The sequence below is a fragment of the Rattus norvegicus genome, chromosome 11 (genome assembly GCF_021556685.1).
Source record: "Rattus norvegicus strain SHRSP/BbbUtx chromosome 11, alternate assembly SHRSP_T2T, whole genome shotgun sequence".
Lineage (NCBI taxonomy): Eukaryota > Metazoa > Chordata > Mammalia > Rodentia > Muridae > Rattus > Rattus norvegicus.
This window is the reverse complement of record NC_141544.1, coordinates 89,258,115-89,271,022: the sequence shown is the minus strand read 5'-3', so window position 1 is coordinate 89,271,022 and position 12,908 is coordinate 89,258,115. Positions and strand designations below refer to the sequence as shown.

The 12,908-nt window shown below is 39.9% G+C and overlaps 1 long non-coding RNA gene across 12 annotated transcripts in view; it reads right to left on the bottom strand.

Annotated features, from left to right (window-relative positions):
* LOC148002666 (uncharacterized) overlaps positions 1 to 12,908 on the bottom strand; it is a 66,474-nt gene that overhangs the window by 41,949 nt on the left and 11,617 nt on the right. For 6 of the 12 annotated variants that reach the window (XR_015633591.1, XR_015633603.1, XR_015633599.1 and 3 more), the window contains exon 1: positions 3,457 to 3,584. This is a non-coding gene — a long non-coding RNA (uncharacterized LOC148002666). Of the gene's footprint in view, positions 1 to 3,456; positions 3,598 to 12,908 lie in introns of those variants that run through there. The other 6 variants (XR_015633596.1, XR_015633597.1, XR_015633598.1 and 3 more) reach the window with 5 other exon arrangements.

Here is a 12,908-nt window from a genome sequence, read left to right as displayed (position 1 = left end):
TAGCCTAATGAGTCATGATTTCCCTGCAAATGTCATGCTTTCTTTCCAGCTGCTTTAAATTCCTTTGTTCAGATGTAACCCATTTCCTTTAACTGTTTATCAGCTGCTGGGCATCTAGGTTGGCTCCATTTCTTAGCCACTGTGAACAACGCAAGCAATCCAAGTGAATTGACAAGGATCCCTATGGTTTGCAGACAAGAGACTGTCAGGAAAATATCCAAGAATGGTATAGATGGTTCTCATGGGAGTTCTATATTTAGTGTTTTAAGGAACACTCACATTGTCTTACATACCAAAGCCAGCTACAGTAAATATTGTTTCTTTTGTTGATATTTTCTAATGATAAAAATGCATATTGTTCCTTTATGGGTTATATATTCCACTAAGGGATAATATATATTTTAGGGGTACCGTATCCTGAGACGTATAATGCTCACATTTGTTCTTTACTTGCACAATTTACTTTTTTTGGTCTCCAATATCTTTCCTTTTAAACTTAGCAGATATTCTTCTCATTCCATTATTTATCATGAAATTGTATCCCACTATGATCTTTTTTTTCCACTAAGATCTTTTGAACCATGTCTGTTTGTCTGTCTGTCTACCCACCTACCTATCACCTATCTTCTTTCTTTTTCTTTATTTAATTCTCTTTCTTTCTCTCTCTCTTTCTTCCCTCTCTTCTTTCTTTTTTTTATAATAGAGACTCAGAAATTTATACTGTGTTATATTTAGCAACTGTACTTGGTAATTTTGACACACAAATTGTTCCATACATCAAAGTGTGTGTCCTTTCAAGTATTTTACATTGTGTATTTTACATGTTGTCAAGGATGTAAAGAATTTTTTAAAATTTTATTTATGCATTTTACATACGAGTGACCTGTGTACATGTATGCCAGCAGGCCAAAAGAGAGCATCGTATCCCATTACAGATGGTTGTGACCTGTCATGTGGTTGCTGGGAATTGACCTCAGGACCTCTGAAAGAGCAGCCAGTACTCTGAACTGCTGAGCCATCTCTCCAGTCCAGGATGTAAAGAATTTTTGTTATTCTCTGGCACAAAAGGATGCTGTCCCATATTCTTCTTTTACTGTCCAGTTTTCTTGGAGAGATGCCTACTTCTTAGCAGTGCCATCAATTTCATGAGCTTTTAGTAGACAGTCCTAGGAAACAGGTACCTAAGTGGAACCATGAGTTTACACTGTTTCCCTGAACTGAATCCTAACCTTATAGGCTCTTTCCTTGCTTTGCCCCATTTCTTGTAGCGTTCCTTTCCTGCAAGAGCCCACTTCCCAGCAAGCATTAGTCCAGTGACTCAACACCTGGCAGTAGAGCAGTAAAGAAGCATCGGGATCGCTCCCTACTCTTACAGTTTTCTCTAAGTGAAGAGTACACAGAGAAAAATAGAATCAGGGCTTACTGGAGGAGTGCTTCACAGTGGGTTACATCAGACAATGGAGACTATTTTCAGTTGTTTCTGTTTGTACTCAGCCGTGATGTTTGTGTTCTCCTTCTTATCTAGCTGATTTAATGTTGTGTTTTGAACGCACAGATCATTAACATGTTTCTACATGTCAAAACATTCAAAAAGAGTGTGGTTCTGGAACTGTCATATTCCAGCACGCCTTCCACTCTCGACAGGTATGCAGTTTCAGGGTTTTTTTGTTTTTTTTTAAATACTTCCTATTAGGGAAATAATACAAATGTGTTCTTTTTCTTTCTTTTTAATCCCAAGTGTACACAAAACAAAGCACAATGCGTGTGTGTGTGTGTGTGTGTGTGTGTGTGTGTGTGTTTGAATATATATGGTTGCAATACTCTTTTGTAATTTTTTTTATAATTTTGTTGTTGTTTATCAGTGCATTTCTCCTTTTTTTTTCCCCCATGGACTTTGTTCTTTTTGAAGTTCTGGGAATTAAACTCAGGAAGAGGTTGGGACACATTCTGCCACAGAGCCACCTCTGCAAGCCTTCCCATTAATATTAATGATAGCTTGTTGTGTTTCAAATTGTGAATTGGGCTTTCTTTAGTGCTTTAACCATACGGCCTATTATTTTTGAACCAATTAATGCTGCTGATAATTTAAATATTTTTTTAATTTGTAGAATTTCACCTTCTTCTAGAATCCTGTCTTCTTACTTTTAAAATTTATTATTTAAAAAGTTTTATGTGTGTCTGTGTCTGTGGTGTCAGTGTGCTTTGTGTGTGTGTGTGTGTGTGTGTGTGTGTGTGTGTACACTGGGGCTCATGCTTCACTCCACAAACAGTGAATTTATGCTCTGCCCATGGCAATGGTGGCCTTCTTACACTCTCGGTTTCCTCATGAGCTTTTACACTTTGGCACATGGGTCCTTTGGGAGTAAGGGTTACATTTGTCTCTCTGGAGTCCGGGACTTTTGTAGTCATTTTGCTCCCTATGCAAAAAGTCCTGAGCTCGACTTTATAGGAAACACAATGATTTTAGAGGTAGTCAGTTGCCTGGCTCAGTTCTGTGCCAGGCTGTTTTGGGCATCCTCGTTCTTTGGGACCACAGCAAACCAGAGGTGAACTACAAAGATGAGAGTAGAAGCCTTTTCGTTGTCTATAACGTCTCCTTTTGTGGGGATTTTGCCATATGTTGAAATCCCTAACTCAAGCAGTGGCCACAGTTTGCTCACCTACCTGGCAAGCAGTACCCTTTCTTCTTAGATTGTCACTGACATTCTTGACCTCTGTCCCTGGAGCCTAGTAGGCCTATCTCTATTCCTTTCTTAGTGTACATGTGTATTCCGTCTCTGAATATATAGACATAGTTTTCATCCTAATTATCAGGCAAGGATATTACATATTAAGATTGAATCGTTTGTCTGAAACTGCACGGTACGGGCAGGTTTTCTTGTCTTCAGCTTCTGTAGCTCTCCCACGCCTCTGGGGTGCCTTCCTGTTGTGTTCCATTTACCTGCTCAGCACTTCTACAGACAAGTACTATGTGTGAACTTTCTCTTTCAATTTAGGTTTTAAGCCAGAACACTCTTCTTTCTAAATGAATAGTGCTACAAAAAGAGGTTCTGAGCTCTAAGTAAAATGACCTGTACTCTGATCATGGGTTGGAAAGTTTTAATTTTTATTTTGTTTTATTTCTGGGCTGCAGGTTTTTTCCTTCGTTGTGTAGCATTTTCCTGAGATCGAAACATTCCACCCTGCAGGACAGCACCTTAAGCAGGCAGATAAGCAACTCAAAAGTGCTTCAGGAAATCCCTGAAACTAACAAGATTCACTAAGGCCCCTTCATGTCACTGTAAACATAAAAAGTTGTGACTCTTTCTCAGACAGAAGGAAGTTGAGCTGCACCGAAGACTCTCAGAGTAGACCTGAACAAAGTCTCTGAGATCAAACCAGCTGCCTAGAAGTAGCAGAAACCAGTTGAGTTTGCCTAAAAGAAGTTTAGACCATAGTCACTTGGAAAAGACTCACCTCAATGTGTTGAACTGCCTGCAGGATGTGTAGTGTGCTCCAGGTTTCCAGCTTTTGTGAACTTCAGTGGACCTAGGTAAAGCAGCTATCATTAAGTCATTTCTTCTCAGTAAGTAACTCAAATAAAATTTATTGGTTCACCTTGTTGGACTTTTGTAGGATTTGTACTTTGGTTTGTCACAGAGTCCCTATCAGGGGTGAGTAAACATGCATGCTATTATCTCCCCAGAAAAAGTTCCATCACACATCTCCGTAGAATATTATTACACTGTGTGCTTTGATGGGTATTAAGATCCTTTTCAGCTCTGACTGTCTAAGAGCAACTTCTGTTTGCCCCATTATCATGAAGCTGTTGGTTATTGATTAAACACTGTATTTTAAATATTTGCAAGACCAGTATTAATCCTACAAATACAAAGAGAAAATGCTTATTGCCATGAGCAGATGGTTAGCAAGTTTAATGACTTTGGGATCCATACATGATGTTGTTAGTCTCTGGTTTCATAGTCTCTTCGTCCACCCTTTTGAAATGTGTGAACTATGGCTGTGAAGGGTAAGGCCCTGTAACTCAGGAAAATATGCCCCTGAACATTCAGGAATAAAGCATTGGACCATCTTGCCAAATCCACCACAGTTATTACTGGGTCTGATGACTAAATACCTGGATTCTCAAATAGGAAGCTGAACATAGTCACTTCGTGAGCTTATTTGAGAATAAATTATAGTATGGTATGCAAAAGTGGACAAATTCTTTCATAAACGAATATGTACAAATAGCGACTGCTCCTGAGAGAATACATGCTGGAAATAAAGTCTGCAATGGGAGCGTAAACTATAAATAATAGAAATCAGCAAGATTGACAGCAGCAAATGCTGGTGGTGACGTGGAGCAACTGGAAGCACCACACAGTGGTGGGAGGGGTGCGAAGCGGCACAGTCACAAGGGCTCTGCCGTCTCTTACACACACATGTGTTCACGACCAAGCAACTCTCCTGTGTACTCGGGATGTACGAAAGACCTACAAGGCCCAAAATGTTTCTAGCAGTCTTCTTAATAAAAATTAAAGCCTAGAAACAATGTAAATGTCCATAGGATAAGGGATTCAAAAATATCCACACAGAAGTAGATGCAATGGAAATATATATTGTGAATCTATTCATTTAAAAGTCCAAGAGTAAGGAAGACAGCTAAAGGCCTGTTAGGAAATTCCTGCCTCTGTGGTAAAGAAGTATGGGCCTACAGATTGGTGGATCTCAAACCTGGGACAAATGGCTAAGTGTGGTGCCCATTTAACATATCAAAGCAGACCTGACAGCCTGGTTCTCCTGGCATCCTTCAGTCCCTAACTGTTACAGGCTTTACCCTGTAACAGGAAGGGACTTCTCCAGCCCAGGGGCTGGACTGCCCTTCCCCCAGATGCCATTCCCTATGTAATTCAGCCATTTTGGTTACATGGACCTTGGAGTCTACCCTTTATTATCTTGGCAAGTCTTTTGGTACAAATCACTGTCTGTCTGTCTCCATATCCATATCCATATCATATCCATATCTATATATTTGGAGTACTGAGAAATCATATGTTAACTTTGCATATAAACAAACCCCAGGGTGTTGTGGTTTGCCTTGGAGTTATCTGTATTTTGATGCTAATTCTGCTGCCTATAGGACAGCTGCCTAGTCACATACTCAGGTGACTTCACCAGAACCTACTCTCCATTGAATTTGTAAAATACAGATGAGGGGCAGGTACAGGATAAAAGGAGGCCTGTCATTGGAGGAGAAGGAAGGATGGGCATGAGAGAAGTTTGAAGGAAGAGGAGGAGACTGGAACAGAAAGGAGGAAGAAACAGGAGGGAGAGGGAGAGAAGCCATGGCAGGTGATGTTAAGATTCTGCTCTGTGTACTTACAGGTTGTTATTAATGTTCTTAAGGGATGGATGGTACTGGGCTTTGTATGTTTAGGTGGGCAATTATATCGGCAGACAGGGCTGCCACGGAGTTGGGATGTGTTTCCACCAAGATACCTAGCAGATATCTTGGGGCACCGTGGTGCTGGTCCTAGCGGGATAAAAGACAATCCTTTTTTTATTTTTATATTTTTACAGCAACACCAGGGCATGTTGGTTCAATCAAGCTGTGCCTGAGGTAAACCCACGGGCTGTTCCCAGCAGAGTTACAGATTTGAGCACTAAGCATTCTGCTTTTTAAGAGTTCTGTTTGAGAGATGTAAAGTAAATGAATTAATTAATTAGTGATAAAAAGAGCTCTGTTGGTCTCAGGAACACGTTGCCTAAAATCTTTTGATTCAGTGGCTAAGAGCACTGGCTGCTCTCACAGAGGACCCAAGATCAACTCTTAGCACCCACATCACAGCTCATGATTGTCTGAAACCCATAAAGCTCCAAGTGATCTGACACTATCCTACTGATGTATGTGTCTGTAATCCATCTAGCTTGACGCGATCTGATACTCTCACATAGACACGCATGCAGGCAAAACACAATTGCATATAAAATAAAAATAAATTAAACCAGTTTTTAAAGAAAATGTGCTTTGTTAGGATATCCTGAAAATGCATTCTGATTGTTTGTTTGTTTGTTAGTTTTTATGTAGTGCCTTTTGAAAGCAGGAGGAGTAGAATGCTGTGACTGACAACTCAAATTCCTAGCAACAATTTCTACTTCTGGCTGTGGCTTTGTGTGCATTGTATAGCAAAGAAGATGCCTGTTGAATTAATGAGTGAATGAAAAAAAGTCATTCCACACTTGCAACCAGTGTGTAATAAAGGTGAGGTAACAAAGACCAGAGCCAGAAAAGACTCAAAAGCTGTCAGCGCCAAACTCTTTAAGTCTGAACAGGGAAACAGAAACTATGACAGACTTTAAATAGAGATAACCTCAAGATGCTCATAACTGTGAAAAAAGAGCCGAGAAACCCAAAAGGGAGCTTTAACTGAAGCAACTAAGGAAACAGGAACTACATTTAGGCTAAAGAAAATATGCAGAGAGCTCAGAAGCCAAACTTACTCTTCCAGTATCCTGTAACATGAAGGAGATGTAACCATTGCTGCAAACACCACAACCAGGCAACACACACACACACACACACACACACGCACACGCACACAGAGAGAGAGAGACACACACACACAAACATATACACAGAGACACACACAGAAACATGCACACACACAGACATGCACACACACAGACATGTATACACACAGAGACACCTGCACACACACAGACACACTCTGAGACATGTACACACACATATACCCACACACACATGCAGGCACACACTTCATGGCATGCACATGAGTTCCCCCTTCTCTTCCCCTTGAGACTTCCCCATGTTGCTCTAGAGCACACAGAGGCTTCTTTCCCTGGTGGTTCTGTAGAAGGGGGGGAAGGGGAGCAAACCGGAGATGGGCAGTGTGGGCTCCTAAAACGGACAACGGACTAAGCCTTGAAGGAAACCTTGAATTCTGAGATTTGAAGGAGGAAGATAAAGTTTTGGGAAAAAAAAAAAACAACACGTGAACATAATCAGAAATCTGCCTAAGGACATTAGTGAAAATTAAATTTTTAGGGTTCTACTTGGTTTTAATTCTGATGAGTCTCCTTCTGCAGTGTCTGTTGGAATTTGCCTGGAATTTCACAGGCTCACCTTCAATTTGTTTTAAGAGTGAAGAAGAATTTAGGGGAGGTAAACCTCCCAGTAAAGACTTGGCGACTGTTTGGTATTAAGTGACATGATATGCCTCTGCTAAGTGGGCCATAATGGGTGAGTGACAGAAGGGGACACACAGGTAAACACGTGAAGGATGCATTCAAGCATCTGTTCTAGAGAGCCGTGCTGTTTGGTTTAGCAGACCTGGTCCTTGCTTGACTTTCTCCTACCCTGGCAGTGTGATTTTGGACAGAGCATTAATTAATCCTTCTTGTTTTGAGGAAGATTAACCAAGAGAAAAAGAAAGTGTGCACATACGAGCTGGCCTCAGGACAGGAGTACTTGGTTTAAATTTTTTTTTTTTTTTGGTCTTTTTTTCGGAGCTGGGGACCGAACCCAGGGCCTTGTGCTTCCTAGGCAAGCGCTCTACCACTGAGCTAAATCCCCAGCCCCAAATTTTAAAGTGTGCTTTATCCAGGGGGGGATGGAAACCTAGAACTATGACCTTGTCAGGGCGCCAGAAAACTGGTGGTGCAACCTGCCCCTAACTCTCTAAGTCTGTATGCGCCATTGCAGTTTTCATCTGAGCCTATTTGCAAGTGACTTCCTGTCCAAGATGAGAATGGTAAAATCTTAGACCCAAGCAGTAGAAATGTCCCCTCTATCATGTTCTGCTACTCCCTGCACTTCAAACAGATTTATTGCATTTCAAACATTACAGTTTATCTTGAATTTCTTAAGCCCAGAGAGGCGGATTCCAGTGGTTAGTATTTTACAAATGCAGCTGTATCGGTCATAAACTGACTGGCATTTGAAAAGTCCAGAGAACCCATTCTAAGCCGAGCAGAATAATTGACTGTTTAGTACTTCCCTGCCGTATCTTCACATGAGCCAGCACATGTGTGCCCATGCACTCTTGAACAGCAGATATCTATATTTGTGTCAGTTTGCATTCATTGGAGGTTTTGCACATGTGGGACAAAGATAAGGTTTGGATTGACGCTAAGCATACGAGAAAGAGTGAGGAACGAGAGCAAGAGTGAGAGCGTCGTCATCCTGTCCACAGTTGGGGTGTGACTGTCTGTTTGTAGCAGGCATGGTGCAGGTACGCAGGCCTGTTTAAAAATATTTTGTCAGCTCTTTGGCATTGCATAATCACTGGGGCCCAGGTGACCAAGGATGACCCTAGTCGGGGAGGGAAAGTGTTCCCCACTGCAGCATCATGGACCAGCACGGCCTTGGTGCCTGAGTCCTGGAGAGTTTGAAACTTTATCCTGAATGTTGCCTTCTACCCATGGACAGGACAGCAGTGGGGAGGAGAGCCTTCTCCTAAGGGTGTGTGGGCCAGAGGGAAGACCTAACAGAAGCAGAGGAGAGAGAGACAGTGAGGGTAGGAGCTTTGTCATTACAGCAGCTGACTTACAAGTTTGTTCTCCGTGTGCATGGCCTTGCTTTGGGACCAGCTGAGCGGGGAGAGCCTTGGTGCTTTTGTTGTAGACCCATAACAGTGATTCTCCTTTTCTAGGTCGATATTTTCCATTGGGGGAAATGAGAGAATTTCGCATCTGGTTCCTCCTAAGTCTAATATTATTAAACTTCTACACTTACTACTTCTTTTCCAACCAATTAAATATTTTTCAAGAGTTTATATCTAATCTCTATGACTAACCTCTAGACGTGAAAAGGTAAGTTGCTTCTGCAATATCTGGGGTTCTTGGCAGGTTCAAGCCCAAATGTTCATTTTGTTACTGAAGAGATGAGTGGGTTGCGGTGCTTCTCCATGTGCTCCTCAGCTTCATGACTGAGTGGTGGGCACAGAAACTCTCCCATCAGGTTAAGAACACGGGAGGAAGGTAATGGATGGCATCAAGTCTCACTGTGGCTCTAACGGAGGACGCCAGCTACTCATGCCTAAAATGTGACTCGATAAAATGCCCAAATAGAAACACAAAGAAACGCCCACTGCACTTGTCAAAAGGATGGGAAACCAATTCTCCTCAAGGTATCTGCTGTCGTAAAACCAGTAGCCACCTGAAAACACGATGTTCCAGAGACGCTGTGCTCTTTCTACTGCCCATTCCCACTTGCACCCTCTTTCCTTTTACTTCAGACAGGAATCTGAAGAAAGTCCAAGGGTCTTCTCTACCTTTGCAACTCAAAAATTCCAACCTAATTAACAGCTTTTGCTTAATTTTAGTTAGGCTAAATATAACTTTTTTCATTCCTAATCAGCCCCTAGAGAATGCTATTCCTTAACTAAACTTTCTGTGTCTCTCAGAACTGTCATCCCTCCCCCAGATGTGGGTCTTCTAACTCTGTTTTCTCTGTCATGCTTTTTAAAATTTTTATTAAATTTTTTCAAATTATATATGTATATATTTTGTTGTACTCTTTTCCCTCCCTCAGCTCCTCTCTGATCCTTTCTCTCTCCCTACTGACCCAACTTTACCCCCCTTCTCTGTTAAACACACACACACACACACACACACACACACACACACACACACACACACTCACACTCAGAACAAAGAAACTTAAAAAAGAAGAAGAAAAAGCAGGGGATCCTTTTTGTGTTGGTTAACAACTGGGTATAGGGCCTGTCCTGCACTGTGGTTGATAAACCCAAAGCCACTCCATTGGAGAAAATTGGTTTTCCCTTCCCAGCAGGAATCAACTACAAATTTCTTCTTGGGGTGGGACTCTGCCTGCTTTCCCTTCTCAGAGCTGAGATTGTGTCTGGTTTGACCTTTGCTGGGATTTCACATGGTATCACAGTCTTTGCAAGTTCATATACGTATCTGCCCGGATGTTCCTAGAGATTCTGTGTCCTTGGTGTCACCTACCATGTCTAGCTTTTTACAAGCCTTCCACCTCTTGTTGTATTTAAATGCATGGCATTATCTGAAGCCAATCAGCAGGAGTTGGTTCTAACCCATTACTATGAAGAGCTGAAAAGCGTGATCTTACGGAATTTAATTTATATACCTAATGGTTTTAATAAAACATATAATGTAGGTATTAGACTTAGGTACTGTTTCCTGTGGCCACATGTTCAAAGGAGTGATTTAGAGGCACATGCTTAGATGTGCCATCTCACTTGATCTCAGGATTCGCTTCTGTTGTAGAATCAAACCAGAGACTGTCTACGGAAAACTGCTTTCAGGTGGGGATGTGGCTCCGTGGGAGAATACTTGTTGATCATGTCCAAGAACCTGTGTCAGTTCTCATCACCAGAACAAACAAGGAAGAATGAGAAAACTTCCTCAAGGTTTTGGATAAGTCATCTGTAAAATTGCATGAAATTGATTTAATGGAAGGAATTTTCATTGTCTATATATCTTTGGAATATTATACATTGTGTCCAGAGTTCCAAATCTATTGGTAGAACTTATAGATAGTTTTCTCTTAACATTTTGGCAAATCTCATTCCTGATGGAAATAAGAATCCATTGCTTTTCATGTGATTTCACCTACTCTCCTTTTCTTCATAAAATTTCCAACTTATTAGTCTTTTTAAAGAAATTCTTGTTAAGATTTCTGTTTTATTATTTTGCATTTAAATCCATTTGTTATGCATTCAGCAATTTAGTTTTTCATTGTGATTTTAAAGCATTTTAAGTTAAATTAATAGCTAATTTATGATCAGTATGCTCATGTAACACTGTTTACTTTTAAGGACAAACAAAGCCCCTCCCATTTTATTTAACATTGGCTCCAACCTACAATTTCTTGTGTTGGAACCAATATAATTCTTGATGTCAGTCATTAATAAGTGACTTTTGGTTATAGGTATTACTTAGAAAAATGCCTTCATATTTCCAAGCAGATTAGCTTGAAGGTGACAACTATTCTTTGTTACTAATTACTAACAGTATTAAAGCAATTCTGAGCATTATATAATTTTCTGTTTTGCATTAATAAAATATACTACCATTTCTTTATAGCTCAACAAAAGGTCAATTTTTTGTGACAAGCACTTAGACATACATATATATATATATACATATATGTATACATATATATATATATACATACAATATACACATATAACTAAATATATTATAACTATATACATAACTTTAATTATAACTATATATGTATATATAGAAAACTATATACCTAAAATGCCTTAATATTTCCAACCAGATTAGCTTGAGGTGACTGTATAAAACTATATAGTTAGTTAGTTAGTTAGTTATATTTTCCAGGCACTTATTTGCTTTGGGACTCATCAAATGTCAATGAGGAATGAATTAAAAATTTTAATCTCTTTGTTTCTCTGTCTAGGATCTGTTTTAATTAGGAATGTACATTAATGACAATTTTATTTTCTTTGTTAATTATGTTGTCAGTTTAAATCATTCCTCCTTGATACTTTTCACCATGAAGTCAGATTTATGTGCTAATATTAATATATCTGCCATTTTTAACATTAACGAGGCTTAGGTTTAAAATGTTTTCAGTTTTCACCTTTTCTGGGTCTTTTTGCCATATGTATATCTTTTGTAAATAACATGTAACTAAACTTTGCTTTTCAATAATACATTTTTAGTCTCTGGTTTATTATAGGATTATGTATTCAGATCTCTTTTCTTTTGCAGTTGTGTCTCTAAATTACTTGATGCTTATGATAAGAGGTAGAAGAGTGCATTGTGGCCTGGCTTGGAGCCCTCACTCTGTCTTGCCTGCTGCTCTGTATTGCTAAGTTGTGTTAATTCTCTGACTCCAGTTTGTTCATCAACGAAATAAGAATGACTATAGTGATTTTCTTAACTCATTTCTTAACTCGGGATTTTGAAGATTATTCATTCAAAATATTCAGAATGCTGGGAAAAGAGTGAGTCAAGCAAGCTATGATGGCGATATGGTAATGGAAATGGTATATCATTCTTTTTCTAGCAGTTCCCTGTGTACATGACATACATTTTTTTCTGTTATTGAAGATAGACTTTTTTCATAGAGTTTATTCTGATTAGTTTCCCCTCTCTCTACTTCTCCTAGGTCCTTCCCACTGTCCCTCCCACCCAGATCCACCCCCTTTCTTTCACTTCTTAGAAGATTAACAGGCATATAAGGGATACTAATAAAATATAATAAGAAAACAAAAACAGAAGGAAAAGAGCACAAGAAACGAAGCAATAAACAGACATAGATGCAGAGAGACACTCCTCTTTACACTCAGGAATCCTATAAAAACACAAATCTGGAAGCTATAATATATACACAAAACCTGTTAGGCAAAATAAAAATCAAGTAAAATAAATAGTGTTCCATTAACAAAAGAAAAAGCCCTGACTCAACATTATGAGGCAAGGAACTTCCAAAGATGCCATTCAGTGTGTTTTCTCTTGGCCATGTACAGTGGGGCATGATGTCTAATTTAGAGTAGTTTATTTCCCCAGTGCGACTTCCTTAGAGATCCAGTCTGGGCCAGGGATGAGGACATGTGGCCACTTTTCCTTTCATCTCTAGGGCACCATCTGGTGCAGATGCATGCAGGCCCAGTGCATGCTGCCCCAGTGCATCATTAAGTACAGCAGAATGTCATCAGGAGTCATTTTACTGCTACATTCCTTTTGTAGAACAGTAGTATTTGGATTTCCTCTAGGTTCAGGGCTATCTAGTCTCAAGTTTTTGGTCACTTAGGTAGTGTGAGATATGGGTCACATACCAAGGAGCCTTAAGTCAAATCAGACACTGGTTGATTACTCCCACAGCCTTTGTGTTGCCATAGCACCAGCACATTTATCTGGCAGGCAGATCATCATGGTAGATATAA